The sequence below is a fragment of the Vicugna pacos genome, chromosome 10 (assembly GCF_048564905.1).
Source record: "Vicugna pacos chromosome 10, VicPac4, whole genome shotgun sequence".
NCBI lineage: Eukaryota > Metazoa > Chordata > Mammalia > Artiodactyla > Camelidae > Vicugna > Vicugna pacos.
The window spans coordinates 42,262,097-42,280,368 of NC_132996.1; the positions used below are offsets into that span (position 1 = coordinate 42,262,097).

The 18,272-nt window shown below is 39.5% G+C and overlaps 1 protein-coding gene and 1 non-coding gene across 7 annotated transcripts in view; both read left to right on the forward strand.

The window, feature by feature from the left end:
• NELL1 (neural EGFL like 1) overlaps window positions 1-18,272 on the forward strand; it is a 745,741-nt gene that overhangs the window by 620,460 nt on the left and 107,009 nt on the right. The window lies entirely within an intron of this gene.
• TRNAS-AGA (transfer RNA serine (anticodon AGA)) lies at window positions 3,807-3,880 on the forward strand. Its single transcript has one exon. It is a non-coding gene; the product is annotated as a tRNA-Ser (tRNA).

Genomic DNA, 18,272 nt, shown 5'->3' on the forward strand with positions numbered 1-18,272 from the left:
AAGTAAGACAGGACTTGTGGAGGAAATGTTTAAAAGGTGCTGTTAAGGACACGAAAGAAGCATGGGGGAATTTCATCAGAAATAATGTGTGTGGTGCAGAAGAAGATATACACCTATTTTCCATGAGGTTGTGAGACCAGAAATACAGTTACCTTTAACCTGATTATACAGAGTGCCAAGATAAATTCTGTAATCTATTGATAAATTCCTCAAACTAAGGTTACAAAGGCAAACAGAAATGGTACATCTCTTAAGGAGCTGACAATTTCACATAAGTTTGTAAATAAATAAATTGAGGAAACTGTCTTAGGGCTGAATTGGAAGGCATAATAGATAAATGTTGACTTTCAACTGCAGGGGAAGAGGTCAAGTCTATCTAGCAGGAAGTCTTGATTAAGGAGCTTTCCATGGTTCTGATTCAGAAAATTGAGTAGTTTGAATAGTTTTTTTGCTGGGTAGGCTGTGATTTTTTTTGTGTGTGTGGGTAGAACATTATGGGGGAAAAGATTAAAAAGTCTTAAGAGGCATGTGTCAGACTGTGGTGCTCTGTAATCTATAAGAAATTTGAAATGTGAGAACCCAGAGTGAAAAAGAGGTGAATGTAATTAGGAAAACGACTGAAAGGTAAGCAAGAGTCAGTTTTATAGGGTCGAACATTATTTTGGAAGGTTTTATTGCTTGTCGGTTAGTCAACAGTGCACAGGTTGGTAAATTCATTACTTCCAGATTTCTTTTTTAAACATAGGCGTGGATAGTGGTGCCCTTCACCAAAACAGTCAATACAACAGCAGGAGCTTTCTGGGGTGGGGGGGTTAATTTCAGATTTTTAGGTTTTATGTTCCCAAGGATGTTTACTTAAAGGAATTAAACATTTAATATAATGTCTGTTCTATAGTTTATGGAAGAAGCTTAATTAAAGATAAAGTTTTGGGATTTATCAGCTATAGGTTATTGCCAAAATTATTAGTGTAGATTAAATAATCTAGAGCAAACGTAAGGAGGGCTAGAAGATGACCTATAAAGGTAGCCCTTGGAAATAATGCTTAAGGAGGAATGAGGAAAAACAGAAGAAAATTAAGTCTCAGAAGCCAAGGGAAGTGAGAATTCCTTGAAAAAAGTTAACAGTGTTACATAAATTTAATGTATGATAAATGACAAGAACAATTTGCTGGACTGAGTACTTAGGAGGTCACCGGTAACATTTGCTAAGTGAAGAAGTGAAGGTGAAATTTAAGATGACAGAAGGAAGATTAGGTGATAGAGACTAAGGCTGAAGATAAATTACTCCCCAGGAAACCTACCTGTGAAGGGAAGAAGACGAAGATTGTTCAAAGAGAGACATTGGGTAGAAAATTATTATTTTTAGGAGGTAGAACACTTAAATATATTTTTAGCCTTTGTTGTAAGAACTAGTAGAGAAGGAGAGGTTGAAAATTTGGCAGGAAATAATCTTAATGACAGTGTGAGTATGGTGAGACCATCTCTTCCCTACACAGTTGGTGGGTGTATAAGTTGGTATAATCTTTCTGAAAAGCAATTTAATAACGTGTATAAAGAGCCTTAAAAATACAGTTTTTGACCCCGCAAGTCTGCTTTTGGAATTTTACCCCATGGATAGAATCAGAGATGCAGGTAAAGATTTAGGTGCAAGGGCGATAATCACTGCATCATTTATAATAATGAAAAATAGAAACAATCTTCATGCTCAACAGAGGAGGCACAGCTATATAAATTATAGTGTATTCACAGAGTATTAGGCAACCATTGAAAATCTTACTTTCAAAGACTTTCAAATAATTGAGGGGAATGTCCTTGAAATGCACTGTTGAGTGAAAAAAGAGAAGCAAACAAACAAACAAAAACTGAGTATAGAATGTAATCCAATGCTGAAAATAGAAATATAAATCTTAAAAGGAAAAATACAGAAATGAGGAGGAAAAACTAGAATGTTGTGCAATGTTTCAGTATAAACTTAAGGAGGCTAGAACATAATAGTGACTTAAGGTGACTTAGTTTTAAGTGGAGAGATGCCTCTACCTAAACTGGAGAAATAGGATATTATAGATGTGGGGAAGAAAATTAAAGTATTTTTGTGGTGTTGTTAAATGAGAGGCAAGTCCTTCATCACCATCACAAACCCATAATATCAGTAACATACATTGAGGGCTAATTATGTGTCACATTTTGTGTTGCATGTTGTTAATACTCACAGTAGCTACTGTGAAAGATATGTAAGCCAAGGCATGGAGAAGATAAGAAGTTACACACAAGGAAACGGTGAAGCCAAGGTCCATGCCCAGTTCTGTTTGTCTCCACAGTCCAATTCAGAGCCTTCTGCTGAGAGAGGAGCCTTCGTAAGGGAGGCTCAGACTTATATTATAGTCACTGTGAGGAAATTGAAGGGAGCAGAAATAAATAGCAAAAAAGTACCAAAGATCATCTTAGAATCACTTACTCGGACTGCCACCAGTTCACAAAATTCTATGTTATTTTCTCCAAATGCAGTTACATGCCATGGTGTAGGAGAGGAAAGGAGAGAAGGTTGGATTAATTCAAAGTTATGGTTTACTAGGGAGATTCATTGAAAAAAGTAGGGTTTTAAAAGTTTGAGGATGTTGGCAATGAAAAAAGCCAAATGGGATCTAAGCCTAATACGGGATACAAGAATTTAATAAGGGACTGAAGGAGCATGATAAAAGAGAAGGGTGGAGGGAGGGACTGCAGTACTGGAGAGGGGAAAGGATGTAGGGGAAAGGGCTGATGCAGTTTGTTGGCATTCAGAAGGCTGAGGACTTTGAAGTTATACGGTTAGGTAGTTAGAATAGCTGTGAAAAATTATGTGAAAAAAATGAATGATGACATCATCTCTATGACGGTAGAAATCAGGTGTGGAGATAGACTGTGAGGCATGTTCCAAAGTGCTTAGTAGATTCAGTGGAGTGACCAGAAGATCTCTAGATGATAAAAATGTGAGCTAGGGCAGAGGTGGGAAAGTGGGGTGACATGAACCTCAAAGGATGGAAGGGGTATGCATGAGGATCAACGAGATGAATATCTAGGATTAGCAAAGAACACTACACGAATGATCCTGGCCTTTTTAAGGAAAGGAAAAGGGATTTTTCTTTTATATATAAATATAAATATAAATATATTTATTGAAGTATATTCAGTTTACAGTGTATCAATTTCTAGTGTACAGCGTAATGTTTCAGTCGTACATGAACATACATATATTTATTTTCATATTCTTTTCACCATAAGTTACTGCAAGGTATTGAATATAGTTCCTTGTGGTCTATAGTATAAACTTGTTGTTTATCTGTCTTATATATGTAAATATTAGTTAGTATCTGCAAATTTGAAACTCCAAATTTATCCTTTCCCATCCACTTCCCCCCCCCCAGTAACCATAAGTTTGTTTTCTATGTCTGTGAGTTTGTTTCTGTTTTGTAAATAAGTTCATTTGTCTTTTTTTTTTTTTTAGATTCCACATATAAGTGATACCATATGGTATTTTTCTTTCTCTTTCTGACTTAACTTCACTTAGAATGACAATCTCCAGTTCCATCCACATTGCTGCAAATGGCATTATTTCATTCTCTTTTATGGCTGAGTAGTATTTCATTGTATAAATGTACCATAGTTTCTTTATGAAGTCATCCATCAATGGACATTTAGGTTGTTGCAGAAACAGGTTACAGTGTCATACTTAGAACATTGTCTAATGCATAATGAATGCTGAATGCCAACTCTTTCTCACTTTATAGACAAAGGAGTGAATATAAAATTAATGAGACTGGTTGAGGGGAGGGTATAACTCAGTGGTAGAGTTCATGCTTAGAATGCATGAGGGTCCTGGGTTCAATCCCCAGTACCTCCATTAATTTTTTAATTAAATAAAATTAATGAGTCCATACTAGGAGGTGGAAGGATTCTGAGAAGAGCTGAGGATATCACAGGATGGGGGGCTGTTTACCTCCAAGTAGGGTCCTAGACATGATGTTGGAAAGTATTTGTAAAGAAGGCCAGAAATAGATGAAAGAGCTTGATGGGAAAAGGCGCTGAATAAGGGATGAAAGCGAGTCCTATGGAGGTTTGTTCATTAAAAGGGCTGGTGTTCTGGCTGTGGATGAGGGTGGTAGGCACGAAGGAGTGGCTCCCATCGACCACACTGAGGTTCCTAAGCCTGGGACAGCTAAAGCCTAAGTTGCCTGAGAAGCCGACAATGAGAGAAGCCTGCAGTCTTTGCTCAGCACTGAAAAGCAAAATGTGGAGAAGCTTTTATGATGCTTTTAAAAGGTAATTCTGCGTTGGCTGTTGGAAGTGATTCGCTAGCCTTTCAACTGTTCCCTTCCCAGAGGACTATTTGGCTTGAGGTATCTATGGAACAGGGTTGTTTGTTTGTTTTTCTTTCTTTTTTTCTTTCTTTCTCACAAGAATTAGGTATTACAGAGCAGCTTGGATGAAGTAGAGTTCTTTGTACATGGCTAGAGATAAACTTGGCTGTGACCTCCAGCGCCTTAGCCCCCAGTGGTGTACGGGTAGACTTCTGGTTGCTAAAAGCCTGGACCTTCACGTTCTGCCACTAGCCCGGGTTCTGTTTTTCTGCTCTGACCGTTTGTTGAGAGCCTCTGAGGTGGTATAACCTGTCTTCTGCAGCTTACATGCCAGCAGGATGCATATAAAAAGCTGATAATTTAGATTTAGTCCTGAGGCAAACAGATGAACTAGACGAATCAGTTGGGGAGGGAAACACCCGCTGCTCCCTCACGTTGTCATGGAGGTAAATATAATTTTCTAAAGGAAGAATTATTGACATCTAGTGAGATGTGAAATCAATATCTGCATTATTTACTGAGCACATGCTGGGCATTTTTACCAGAATCATTGGTAAACATCTTCAGTCATAAATTTCCCAAATTCTTGGATGGGTTTGTGCTTTAATTAACATTCTTAGCTGGAAACTAGAGGCAGATGGGAAATGTTGTTAATAATTCCATAATTGATAACAATCACTTCCGAAACACAGAGACAACTCATAGTTCACTGACTATTTCTGAGAACAAAGCACTTTGAATTGTTAGCAGAAGCATTTGGTGACGTGGAAAGTCGAGTTGCCCAGTGAATGAAGCCTGGGTCGGGGGCAGAGTCCCTGGGTTTGAATTCAGACCCGACACCAATTAGCGTGGGGTTGCCACCTGTCTTCTCTAAGCCATATTTCCTCATCTAAAAAGGTTGGATAATTCTTATCTTTACAGAGTTGCTAGGAAAAATAAATAAGAAAGTGTATTTGACTGAGCAGTGCACACTGCCTGGCCAAGCAGTCCTCGGTGATTCACCTGAGATTACTATATGAAATATGAAATAGCCCTAGATGTTATTGGTATCCAGTATCCACTCAGTGCTCACTCCTTGGGACAAATCAAAAAAAAATTTTTTTAACCCTTAGATGTCTGCTTTGAGAATCAGCGACAACCTACTTTTTAGTAGTGGTTCGGGTCGGCCTAAATTTAACAAATCAGTTTAACTTTAGTTTAACCTAGAATTTCCCCACATGTTTAAAGCCAGATCTTTCTGCCTCATAAAACCTGTTAAACCCTTAAGGAATCACAGTCCCTCAGAACACTTTAGGAAACACTAATGAAAGGTTTCAGTCCCCCTCCCGCTGTTGGTGGGCTGGAGTTAGCAGCAGCAGCAGGTTAACATATATTAAGTGATCACTCTGCGCTTGGATCCGTCTTACGGACATTTAGCTAAAAAATCTCTCTTAATTTTTACAGCAGCCTTTGGGGGGTGGGGATCGGTACTATTATCAGCCCCATTTTGAAGCTGAGGAGACAGAGGCACAGAGAGCTTAAGCATCTTACCAGAGGTAGACCGATTTGAAGGCAGATAGCTTCTGTCATCACGGTGCTAATCTGGGGCTTAATCAGCAAGTGTGGTTCAGCAGGTGCCAAGGAGACAGCAAAGACCAAGAAACTAAAAAGAGATCTCCATGGAGTGGCATATTCCTAAGCACCCGAGAAAGTGAGAGAAGCCAAGAGCAAGGGCAGTGAGCTGAGAGTAAACTGGGAGAAGTGTGGGCGTTTTTCTGGGCTACTGGATGCTGTCTGTGGCTTGTTTTTAATCTGCCAATCACAGTGTTGAGGGCGGGGATAATAACCTTGCTGAGTTTAAAAGGCCAGTCATCATATGGACATCTCAGTTTGAATGAGAGAATTTCATTAAATGGGGCCATGGAACTTTATTCAATGTGTTGATTCATACAATTAGAATTAACAAAAGAGAAGCACACTGGGTCAGATATACATAAGTAGGAAGGCAGCAGATACCCCTGCACTCCATCTGGAATTTTACACTGTTTTCACGTGAAGGATTCTACTTACTGCGTCATGATGGATGCTGATAAGCGTGCTTGCTCCCTAGCTTAGTCCGAACAGCTGTTAAATGCAGTGCTATAGTTTAGCAGGGTTTATGGTTTTGTGAATTTAGGGAGAATGATACAGTCAGAAGCTGGGTCCTCAATCAAAGGTAGTGACTTCTTAGTGTTAAGGGGACCACTTTTGCTCACATGTACCCAAGGAGCTGTCCCCACCTACTAACATAGGCAAATGCACATATTCCCTGAGACTTGAACTGGGCACAATTTTGAGAGCTGGATGCCTCTCCTCCTTTCTTACCACCATAGAAAAATTCTACAAAGTTGCCAAAGATAAAAACTCTCCAAAGTTGCCAAGGATGAAAACCTCCTTGCCGTTGCACTGAGGCTGTTGCCTCTGGGTGGAATGATAGTTCGGAGACTCTTTAAGCTGGACTGAATGAGGCAAAGGGACCACTGCAAAAAAAGATGGGTTCCTTGAAAAATTCACTAAGAATTAACTTGCTGAGTAATTCTCTGAAACCTATCCAGAATTACCTTACTGTATCATAGGGTCTAGGTCTAGGAACCTCTCTTCTACCTGCCCTTCTGGGGCATGGTGGCGGATCGCTGTCGAGCAGTGAAAATGGATTAGCAATATGCTAAAAGAGGAAAACCTGTCATTTGGATGATAGTCGCCTCCTACTTTGTGCTCTGTGGAAAAGAGAGTGGTAAGCTAAGACCTAGTAAAATGCATTTGATGACTTTTGGAGAATTAGTCATTGGGTGGTTTGATTTGTAATGAATTGATCTGTAGCAATCAATTTTGTTAACAGTCCATTTGTATTGAATTAGAGCCTCACATGAGTGTGCCTCATTAGTGAGGGTCACTGAACAGTATGGATGAATGTGGGAATTTCTCTGTGTCTTACAGTTCTGGACTCCTTGTTTACACCTAAAGTTATGGCTTTCCAATCCTTAGGGACTGAGTATCTAAGTTAGGGGACAGTATTGCCAAGGTCCCTTATTTTTAGGTCAGATCTATCTTCTTCTTTATTGGATAAAGTCTACCCTGGAAAGGTTCCTATTCTGTATTCCTAAGCTAAGGGATAAGAACAACATCTGACACTGAGAGGAGCCTAATTCAGACCTCATCTGTTGTTCTGGTTATCTGGTGCCATGTAACAGACCATCCCATCACCACCTGGCATAGAACAATGATGTTTTAATTTTGCTCATGGCTCCTGTGTCAAGAATTCCAGGCAAGGTCAAGCCACGGGTAGCTTGTCTCTATTCCATGATGCCTGGGACCTCAACTGGAAAGACTCCAAAGACAGGAAGTGGCATGAATGGCTGGGTCTGGAGTCATCTGAAGGTTTTATTACTTACATGTCTGCAGCCTGAGTTGGGACAACTTAAAGGCTAGGCTTGGCTGAGACTACCAGTCAGAGGAACTGCACGTCTTCATCTGACTTGGGCTTCCTCACAGCACGGTGGTGTCAGAGTAGTTAGGTCTTTCCCATGGTGTGCGGGGGTCCAAATGCTTGTGTTTTAGTTAAACAAAGTAGAAGCTGCATCCCCTCAATGACCTAGACTTCATCATCACATATATTTACTTATGCTCATACTACAAAATTTGTTATCACAGGCAGCCCTGTGAATCAAGAGTAGATACTGTGCATTCCTACTTCTTGCTAGAAAGTATCAAAAACATCTCTGGCTATATTTTAAAATTGTCACATTAATAACTAGTAACATCAAGTAATGAGACTACATTTTCAACAGATCCCAGTCTGTCTCCAAATAGACATTTCTCCTTTAGCACAGTCTACTTTGGATTTAGGCACATTTTCTAGGGAAATGTCGATGGCTCAAAAAAATCTCAGTGTGACAGCTCAGGGCTAGTTTGGGGGGCTCAGAAGAACACCAGTCTCATTAATATTTAGTCATCCTTTTCTTTGGAAGCCAAAAGTCATTCTCTAGCTTCATCACCTGTCTTGGTCACTGGACTTTATGGATGCATTTAATCTGTCTCCAAATTAGTCAGGGGCTTTGCTGCCTCTGATGATATTCACCAGGAAATGTTGGGACCAATGGGTCACATTATAAAAGAGGATTATTGAACATGGGTGTTGAGTCTGTCTGTTGTGGACCTTGCAAAGGGATGCTTTCCTTAGTAAGATTCACCATGATCTGAGCTCTGTCTTCTCCACAGACTTGCAAAATCTGAAATTCGCTGTTGGGTATCCTATGTTCTTAATGATGAGATCACATGTAGCTAACTGCAGGAGACTAATTTATAAACCAGGTATCAGTTTAATAATTTATATGGAGAACAGTCACTACCTAGAGATAGTTGCAGTCACTGGCTTCACAGTCTGGTGTCTGGTGCCTCACAATAGATGTTTGTTGAATGCAGGAAAGAGAATACTTTAGAAAGGAAGAAATCTTAGGGAGGATGGGACCTGATGGTTTTTGAACATTCCTAGTATTCTTGAAGAGGCGATCTAGGGGCCACCTTGGGGATCAGCAGGCAGCGAGTAGCAGGGGTCTGAGAGCAACTCCTCTTTTATCTATCTCTGATATTAAAACTCTTACCAAGATTTAAACTTTGAAAGTTCTACTGACACAAAGTATCAACAGCTAATGATAGAGCATACTGGGAATAATGATGTATTGAGGAGTAAAGTGGAACATAAAATAATTATGTCATATACCCAAAGTGGCCCAGTTAGTAAGCGGCTAAGCTGACACTCAAATTGGAAGCTTCCCACTCCAAGCCCTGGCCTGTTAATAATAAGCAACATGCTAATGATTCACTGGAAACTCGGCCCCTAATGGGCTGTGACGTTTTCCCATCCATTTCCTGACAGTAGCATTTGGCATCTGTCCAGAACTTATTACAGCGTTTTTGTTTTCTTTCTGAGAAGGAATAGTTGACATGTTAATCATCATCTTATAAAATTCTCCCTGCCTCATTTTTTTTTCATCTTCCTCCCTAAGCCTCGTCTATTCATGAGGCTTTCTTTTAAAATTCCTTGGACAGCCTCCCAAGGCAAGTTACTTTCTGTTACCAGGAGGATGCACCGGACAAGTAGACAATAAAATCCAGGCAAAGGCTCATTCTGAAACACATTTTCCTTAAAGCACTGTTATCACTGCTATTGTTCGTACCATTCCATCCATCCCTTCAAGCTGCCATCTCCTGCTGATGCTTTAAAGAGGTCGGAATAACCCTGATAGCTTACTTGCATGTAACAAATTCAAGCCATGGAGCCAGAAACGTCCTTCTTGCTTGTCTTCAGTTGACTGTGCAACAGACCTGGCCTTGGGGCGCTGCCTTTCTACCCACAGTTGACTGGGTGGATCAGAGAAACAGAGAGAGTCAGAGATAAAAAAGGCTTTGGGCATCTTGAAATCCAGTCTTACTTTATATGTGAAGAGTCTGAAGTGCAGAGAGGGGGCATAATTTGCTCAAGGCCGTACAGCTAATAAGTGGCAGAGAGCTTTGTCTCCTGATCCCCAGTTGAGGACTCCCTTAGAAATAGCAGGCTTACTTTTGCTTCTAGTCCAGTGCAGTGCCCTCCAGCTGAAACCCTGGTGGCAGATGGGGATCCCAGCATCACAAAGGACCATGAGGTTCAGTAGACCAGACATACATCCAACCAGCTGAAGTCAGGAGGGGCACACAGGCCCCATGGACAGTACTCAGGACAGGGGGACAACTAGCAGCTTGAGGGCTGAGTTCGTCAGCTGTGCCTGCAGTCTGTCCCTCCAGCTCTTTGTAGTGACAGGTGATTGGGGCATCAGCACTGTGCTCACCTGGAGGGAAAGAGGACTGGAAGGGATGGTAGGGACCACACGCAGGTGTTTCTGTTACGCCCAGTAAAGAGATGAGTATTCAGTCTCAGTCTGGAGCAACAGATTTTTTTAAAAAAAGTTTTTTAAGTACCAATAAAGATTGTAGTTTTCCAGGCCACATCTTGCCTGGAACTCCAGTGCATAATATGGATAAAAGCAGAGCTGTTCTGATTGCATTTGGGGAGAGCATAAGGTGTCCTCAGAGGTTCTGGGCAACAGAGTTTGGATCCTAATGATCAGTAGGAGGAGAACCTGCCACAAGGAGAAATGCTGGAAATCTGTGGTGGTAGTTTTGGTTTCCATAGTGATTAGAGAGGGTACTTTGTTACTTAGTGGGCAGGAGCCCTGGATGTCAGATATCCTGCAATGTCGAGGATGGTGATTCCAGGCAGTGAAGACTTGTCCTGTATCCTAAGTGATGGATCTAAATATCTCCCCAGACATTCATATAGATGAAAGAGCCGTGTGTGAATATCTGAGCCTAGAATCCAGTTTTTCTATATATGACAGGTAGTGGTCAGTATGCATTTTTAACACACACTGCTTTTTCCAGAAATGCAGTAATTCCGGTTGCATTTTGGGAGAAGACTGTATATTGTTTTCTTAGGAGCTTTACCAGGAGTTGCTCACTGAGGTATAATGGAAGGGTTAAAATCAAGCATCCTGGCTTTGAATCCCAGATCCTACACTTACGAGCTGTGTGTGCTGATGGCCAGCATACTGAGCCATTCTGTCTGTCGGTTTTCTTAGCTGTAAGTTGGAGATAATAGCAGTACCTATCTCAATATTACGAGCATTAAATGAGTCAATAATGTAATGTGCTTAGAGCAGTACCTGGCAGAAAAGAAGTGCTCTAGTTTGTCTTGGAAGATCATGTCACTGATGGCAACACTACTTACGTTATTTGTGGCTCAGGAAAATTATACCTGCATTGTTTTGCATTTGCAGCTGTCACATTCCTGGTGATTATGATTGATTGATAGACAGAGGGGCGCATATTTAGATCTTTTAAAGTATGAATTCTAAGAAAAAGCATTGAAAGTAAATCATTTGAATGGTGTCCTATTTCACATAAGCAAAACAATACACATCATATAAATGTATCCAGGGTAAGTGTCTAACGGTGTTATATTTTCTAGAGTAGCCATGGCTCACCTTTTATATATTGATTATGGATTTTAATTATAAACTACTTTCTTTTGTATCTTAAGTTTAGAGGTTATGTAATTTTTGTCAGATGATGTGTGTGGGTATATTATATTACTTTTAAATTTTATTTCGGGAAATTAGTAAAGGAAGCATTATAAGATGCTTGTTAGTTACAGGGCAGATTGGGTGTGATTAGATGGAGAAACACTAAAATAGGTGAATGAGAATCACCTAGAACTCCTGAGTTGCTATGTAATGAAAGCAGAGTTGGTCTGGCTCAACGTGAGAAGAAATAAGAGTTTTCTCCAGCCCACTCTGTCTTCCCCTAAGCCCCCTTGCGACTTGTAAGGCTCCAGTAAACACAGTTTGAAAATAGCTCTGGGATAGAGAGTCTCAAAATATATCTGAAATATGTATCTTATGTCCCATTGGTAAGGTTCCTAGTAGACTGAAAATGAAACCCACAATGGTATTGTCCTCAACTGCATTGGCCAAAGGCTAATAGCAATTAACACACTAAAATATGTAGTAAGGCTTACTACTACTTGCTGTTTCTATTGTGGAATTGGACATTTCTCAAGTTTATTCAAGAATCAGTTCATTATTCCCCTGAAATCTCTGGCTGCCACCAAAGTTCAGGCCATGTTGAAATGCCACAACTCACACAGACAGAATTCTTAGAATTTGCGGGAATGGTGCTTTGTTAACTGAATATTACAAGTGTTTGAAGTTGGTTATGGCTTTTAATTACTACTGTTCTTTTTTGTTTGTTTTTTGGGTTTTTTTTTCTTTTTTGTTTGTTTTGTAGCGGGGTATTTAGGTTTATTTATTTTAATGGAAGTGCTGGGGATGGAACCTAGGACCTTGTGCATGCTAAACATACATTCTACCATGGAGCTATACCTTCCCCCACTATACTTTTTGATTCTTAATTATAAAACACCACTAATTTAGCTCTGTTAATACCTATTCTATTAATGTCATATTTTCTTGTGATTTTTTTTGTTTGCCTAACCTTTAGTAGTGATGATAACTGTAATGGTATTATTTTGGGTCAATAATTTGTCAGTTAGAAAACTTTTAGCTAATTGAATTTCAGTTAAAAACATGAATTGTCTATATCCAATCCTCAGTTTGCTTCTACAGTGGCAAGTTTCAGTTTGTCAACTGAATAATAAGTTACCACTTGTCTGGAAAGTGAAAAAAAGATGAAGTGGTTTGAGTGGAAGCCCTATCTAAAAGCACCACTACAGGGCTACGGTTGAAAACATTTAAGAGCCATCTCTAGATAAGAAAGTTGTACTAGGGTGAGGGTGGGGCAGAGGAGACCCAGGAGCCATGATGCCCTGTGGGAAAGGTAGACAAAGTGTATGTCCACTTAGAGACAGGTTCTGTCAGTGGGGGTGATTTTGGTTTTTTTTTTTCAATCAGAAAGCATGTTTGAACAGATGAACCAAAGTTCTCCCGAGGAACTCTGCCTGGAAAGACAGTGAACAGACAAATTAGATCTGAAATAACTTTTCTCTGCTTTCAGAGTCTTGAAATATTTTCCTGTTGGGAATTCTGAGCTTTTTTAGTCAGATTCCATTCATCCAAGAGCTAGAAGAACAGACATTTTCAGGACTTCACAGAAATGCCACGGATCTCTGACCTAATAGAAATGAGAGTAAATATCAATCAAATTATAGATAACACTATCTATGGAATTTTCAGGGACCTGCTTACTTTCTATGAAAACATGTTCACATTTTTCTGGACTAAGATAACATGTAAGTAGAATGGCTAGAAGACCAAATCCCATGCAATTACAGGACCATTTTGGTTTTTTCAGTAGATTCTGCATGAGTCCTAGAAATGGAAATGACTGGATTGAACTCCCTTTGCAAGAAGGGTTTTGCAAAAGTACCTGGTACCCTTCCTAAACAAAAAGAAAGTCCAGCAGCCTCAGTTGGAGAGTGGCCCTTGGGTTTTCTTCCAGTCCTAGAATTCCATGATTTCAGAGAAAAAAAAAATCTATGAGATTCCTAAACCCTGCTCTGCTCACTGTAATCTTCTTTGCCATACTTCTTTGTAGCTTGGAGTCAGAACCTAGGGGAATAGACTGCCTTTCCTATTCCCCTTTGCTTGCATTTCAGTTAAAATGTGCAATATTCCACTAACAGGAAAAGATATGACACCCACCTTTCTAAACTTATGGATGCAAAGATAGGGAACCTGATATCAAGTTGCTCAAAGCCCAAGGCTTTCCTGGTACAGACATTTAAAACGATGATAGTGCAGTAGAGCAGGCATTGCCTCTCAGATAAGTAAGGTGTGCTGTCAAAGGGGAGGATGCTGTGTTGTAGCGTCCTGAATCTAAAGGTGTTGTAAACGTGTACGTAGCTCTGTGCTGTTTAGGAAGAGATTACATATATCTTTCTGCATTTCTAGGTTGCTGTATTTGCCCCCTTATTTAAATTGGATTGGGACACACAGTGGGCCTCTGAATGCAGTGTATTATCAGTGATGGCACTTACCACCCCTTCTTTGGGTTCTTCCTCTGAAGAGCATAATGAGCAGTAGCACTTGATTAATGCCTTTTTATCTTCATCAGCTAGCTCTGCTAGCTCCAGGTCAGTGGTGGTCCCTGTCCTGCATAGTTCCCTGGCAGTCCGTGCACCTTCATGATCAGAGCTTCCCATGTCACGCTGACGTGCATTTAAGTGTTTCTCTCTTGTACTAGGCTGTGAGCTCCTCCGGGACCAAAGCCATGCTTTACTCATCTTGATATTGCCAGCATCTGGCACAGTAGAGCAGAGTGGATGCTCAGAACATGCTGGCTAAGAGGTCTTGATCCAGAGGTTGTACTGTGCAGCGGTTAAGAGCTCTGACTCTAGAACTTAAATCTGGCATTGCCACTTACTACTGTGTCTCTTGGACAGTTGATTTAAAACTCTTTGGGTCTCACTTTTCTCACTTGTAAGATGATAAAAATAGTAGTATCATCACCATGATTGTTGTGAAAATTAAACACCGTGGTGAATATAAGATACATAGCAGGCTGTTTTGTACATGATAGTCTCTTATAAATGTTCATTGCCATCAGTCCTCATCATTGTATTTAGAAAAAGGATCATACCCAAATCCAAGATAAGGGCACATCTGGTTAAGGCTGCAGAAGTCCTCGGAGAAATTTACCCAGATTTGCTTCCTCACCAGTTGCTAAGATTTGTCAGTCTTCAGCTGGAAAATTTCGAGGAAAAAAAGTGGGTCTGTGCATGGATCATATTGTGTTCCACTCATTTTGAGGCTCTATTCAATGGCCTCATTCTCTGTATTTGAGAAAAAGATTATAGGCTTGAAAATGAAGTCAGAAGGTCAGGGGAAAGTAGCCTGGGGAAATATGAATAAAACTGAGCCTGAGGTAAAATTATCAGGCTTGCCATTTTTTCAATCTTGCCCACTAGAATACACGTTAATAAAACTCTTTAGGTCTGTGCCCCTTTTTGATTTATTCTTGGATCTTTCTAATCCATCGAGCCATATTTCCTAGCTGGTGAGCTAGAAACATTGGTTAATAAATGGCAAAGGCATGACATTTCCCTTCAATGATACAGACTTTAAATAACCAAAACTAATTTCAAAGGTTAAGTGAATGTGATATAATAATATAATAGCAATCATTTATTGTTTACTTACACTGTATATTTATTATCACATTGAGTAATTGCAGCAATTCAGTGAGGAAGGGACCAGCATTGTTCTCATTATAGAAATAAAGAACCTCTGAGAGCCTCAGGGCTTGTCCAAGGTCAATAACTGTAAAGAGACACGGAATCGATTCTGTGTGATCCCCAAGTTCATCACCTCACTGAACAGACCCACACAGACAGACACATTCAAACACATGCATGAGTATGTGAAAAGCCAGTATATTCAGGCTCCTAATTGAGTATATAAAGCTGTAATTGAAGTCTAAAAAATAAAATTTTTTACTTCATATTGAGAGTCCATGTTGACTCTGGTCAGCCAACAGAAATGAGACAAAGCTGAAAACATGTATTTTAGCCCATCCCTAGAGCCCATGGAGTTCAGTTGAGTTCAATTTCAGGAGCGACTTCAGCATTAGAATCATTGGAGAGCAAGACAGGTGTATATATATATATATATATAGTTTTCCCTGACGGCCTTTGAGCTGTCTAAGCTCCGAGAAGCAAGACGCAAAACCTACTGTCTGCTTTTCCAAAACTCCTCTGACTAGCCTTGACTCACTGTTCAGCGAATATTTCCAGTTTCTGGAAAAAATTCAATTCACTCTTTTCCCTGATTAGCAAACCCCTTTCTGCCTCTGACTCAGTTCATCATTAGTTTTGATTGTCCTTCCAGATACCTGAGACACTATCTGTTTGTCAACTACAACTTGCTTTCCCTTAACCTAAATTGTTGACCTTTAAAGATTCGGAGCATCACAACATTATTTTAACTCATGCCACTAAGCACATTACTCTCTCGATTCTTATTGAGTCATAAATCACTCCCTGGCCTTTACCCACTGCCAGGTTTGCAGTTAACTATTGAGAGCATATTCTGAGATGCCTCTTGGAAAATAAAATCTTTCTCTATTTGTAACATGTCTTACTATTTCATTCTAGTGAGAGAAGGAGAAAGATCAGTGTAATATTTGAATAAAATCTGGTGGGTTGGTGTGAAAAATTACGGAGCAGTTCCTAGAAAAAAAATGACAAAAGGTTTGCTTTCCCAGGCGATTGAGGAATCTGCATTGTTCATGTCTGCCAAGATGACAGGAGTATATAAGAGGAAACAAGCAAATAGGAAGTGTTGCCAACCGTTCACTTTTTCTCTCCTTCTTACTTCTTTCCTTCCACCTAAGCCTTCTGCGTTATAAGCCTTCTAGTTATCGGACACCTAATATGGGTGAAACTCTGTGAAAAGCTTCCAGATCTACAGAATGGAGACTGGAAGGTTGATAAAACGTAGTCTTAAGGTTTTTTTTTTTAATAATATTAGGGGATGTAAGACATACAGGGCAAAAGGTAACTAAACTTCAAGGCCAGAAGTGCTAAGTGCCATAGAGAGGCACAGCCAGCCTGTGGAAGTTCAGATGAGAGATTCTTCCTGCTGGGGAATCGGGGAGGTTCCATGACTGCAGCAACATTTGAACTGGACTTTTACAAAAGATAAGAAAGAAAGACCAAAGCTGGGGGTATCACATTCTATACTAAAAACTATACTGTAAAGCTGTAGTAATCAAAACAGTATGGTATTTCTAAAAAATTTTTAAAGGGGAGGGTGTAGCTCAGTGGTAGAGCATGTTGCTTCCTAGCATGCATGAGGTCCTGGGTTCAATCCTCAGTACCTCCATCAAAAAGTAAATAAATAAACCTAATTACCCTGCCCCCTTAAAAATTTTTTTTTAAATATTAAAAAAAAAACTATGGTTACTGCCACAAACAGACACATAGATCAATGGACCCAGAAGAGAGTGCCCCAAAATTAACCCATGCACATATGGTGAATTAATCTGTAACAAGGGAAACAAGAATATTCAGTGGGGAAAAGACAGTCTCTTCAATAAGTGGGGTTATGAAACCAGACAGCTACATGTAACAGAATGAAACTAGACCATTTTCTTATACCCTATACAAAAATAAACTCAAAATATATTGCAGATTTAAATGTAAGACATGAAACCATTAAACCCCTAGATGAAAATGTAGACTGCACTCTTTGACATCAGTCTTAGCAATATATTTTTGCATCTGTCTCTTCAGCCAAGGGAAACAAAAACAAAATCAGATCAAATGAAAAAGCTTTTGCACAGCAAAGGAAACAAAATGAAATGGCAACCGACTGAATCATTTGCAAATGATACATCTGATAAAGGGTAAATATCCAAAGGACTCATACAACTCAATGTCAGACAAACCATCTGATTAAAAAATTGGCTAAAGACCAAAATAGACATTTTTCCAAAGAAGACATATGATGCATAACAAACACATGAAAAGGTGCTCAACATCACTATATATCAGAGAAACACAAACCAAAACTACCACAAGGTATCACCTTACACCTCTTTAGAAGGGCTATGGTCAAGAAGATAAGAAAAACAAGCGTTGGCGAGGATGTGGAAAAAAGGAAACCCTAGTATACTGTTGGTGGGAATGTAAATTGGTGCAGCCACTATGGAAAATAGTATGAGGTTCCTTAAAAAAATTAAAAATAGAACTACCATATGATCCAGCAACTCCACTCTTGGGTATTTACTAAAAGAAAACAAAAACTCTAATTGAAAAGATAGATGCACCCCAATGTTTATTGAAGAATTATTTATAATAGCTAAGATATGGAAGCAGCCTAAATGCCCATAGATAGATAAATGGATAAGGAGGATCTGTCATATGTGTACAATGGAATATTACTCAGCCATGAAAATGACTAAAATCTTGCCATTTATGACATCATGAATGGATCTGGAGGTTATTATACTTAGAGAAATAAGCTGGAAAAGACAAATACTATATGTTTTCCCTTATATGTGGAAGAAAGAAAGAAAGAGAGAGAGGGAGGAAGGAAGGAAAGGAAGGAAGGAAGGAAGGAGAGAGAAAGGAAGAAAGGAAGGAAGAAAGAAAGAAAGAGACTCACAGATACAGAGAACAAACCAGTGGTGAGGGGAGGGGTGAAATATGTGAAAGCTAGTAAGAGGTACAAGCTACCAGTTATAAAAGAAGGAAGTCACAGGGATGTAATATACAGCACAGGGAAATGGTAAATATTTTATAATAACTTTGTATGGTGTGCTGTCTATAGAAATATCAAATCGCTGTGTTGTACACATGAAACTAGTGCAATATTGTAAGTGAACTATAAGAAAAAAAATGTTGGAAACAAAGACATTTCAGGT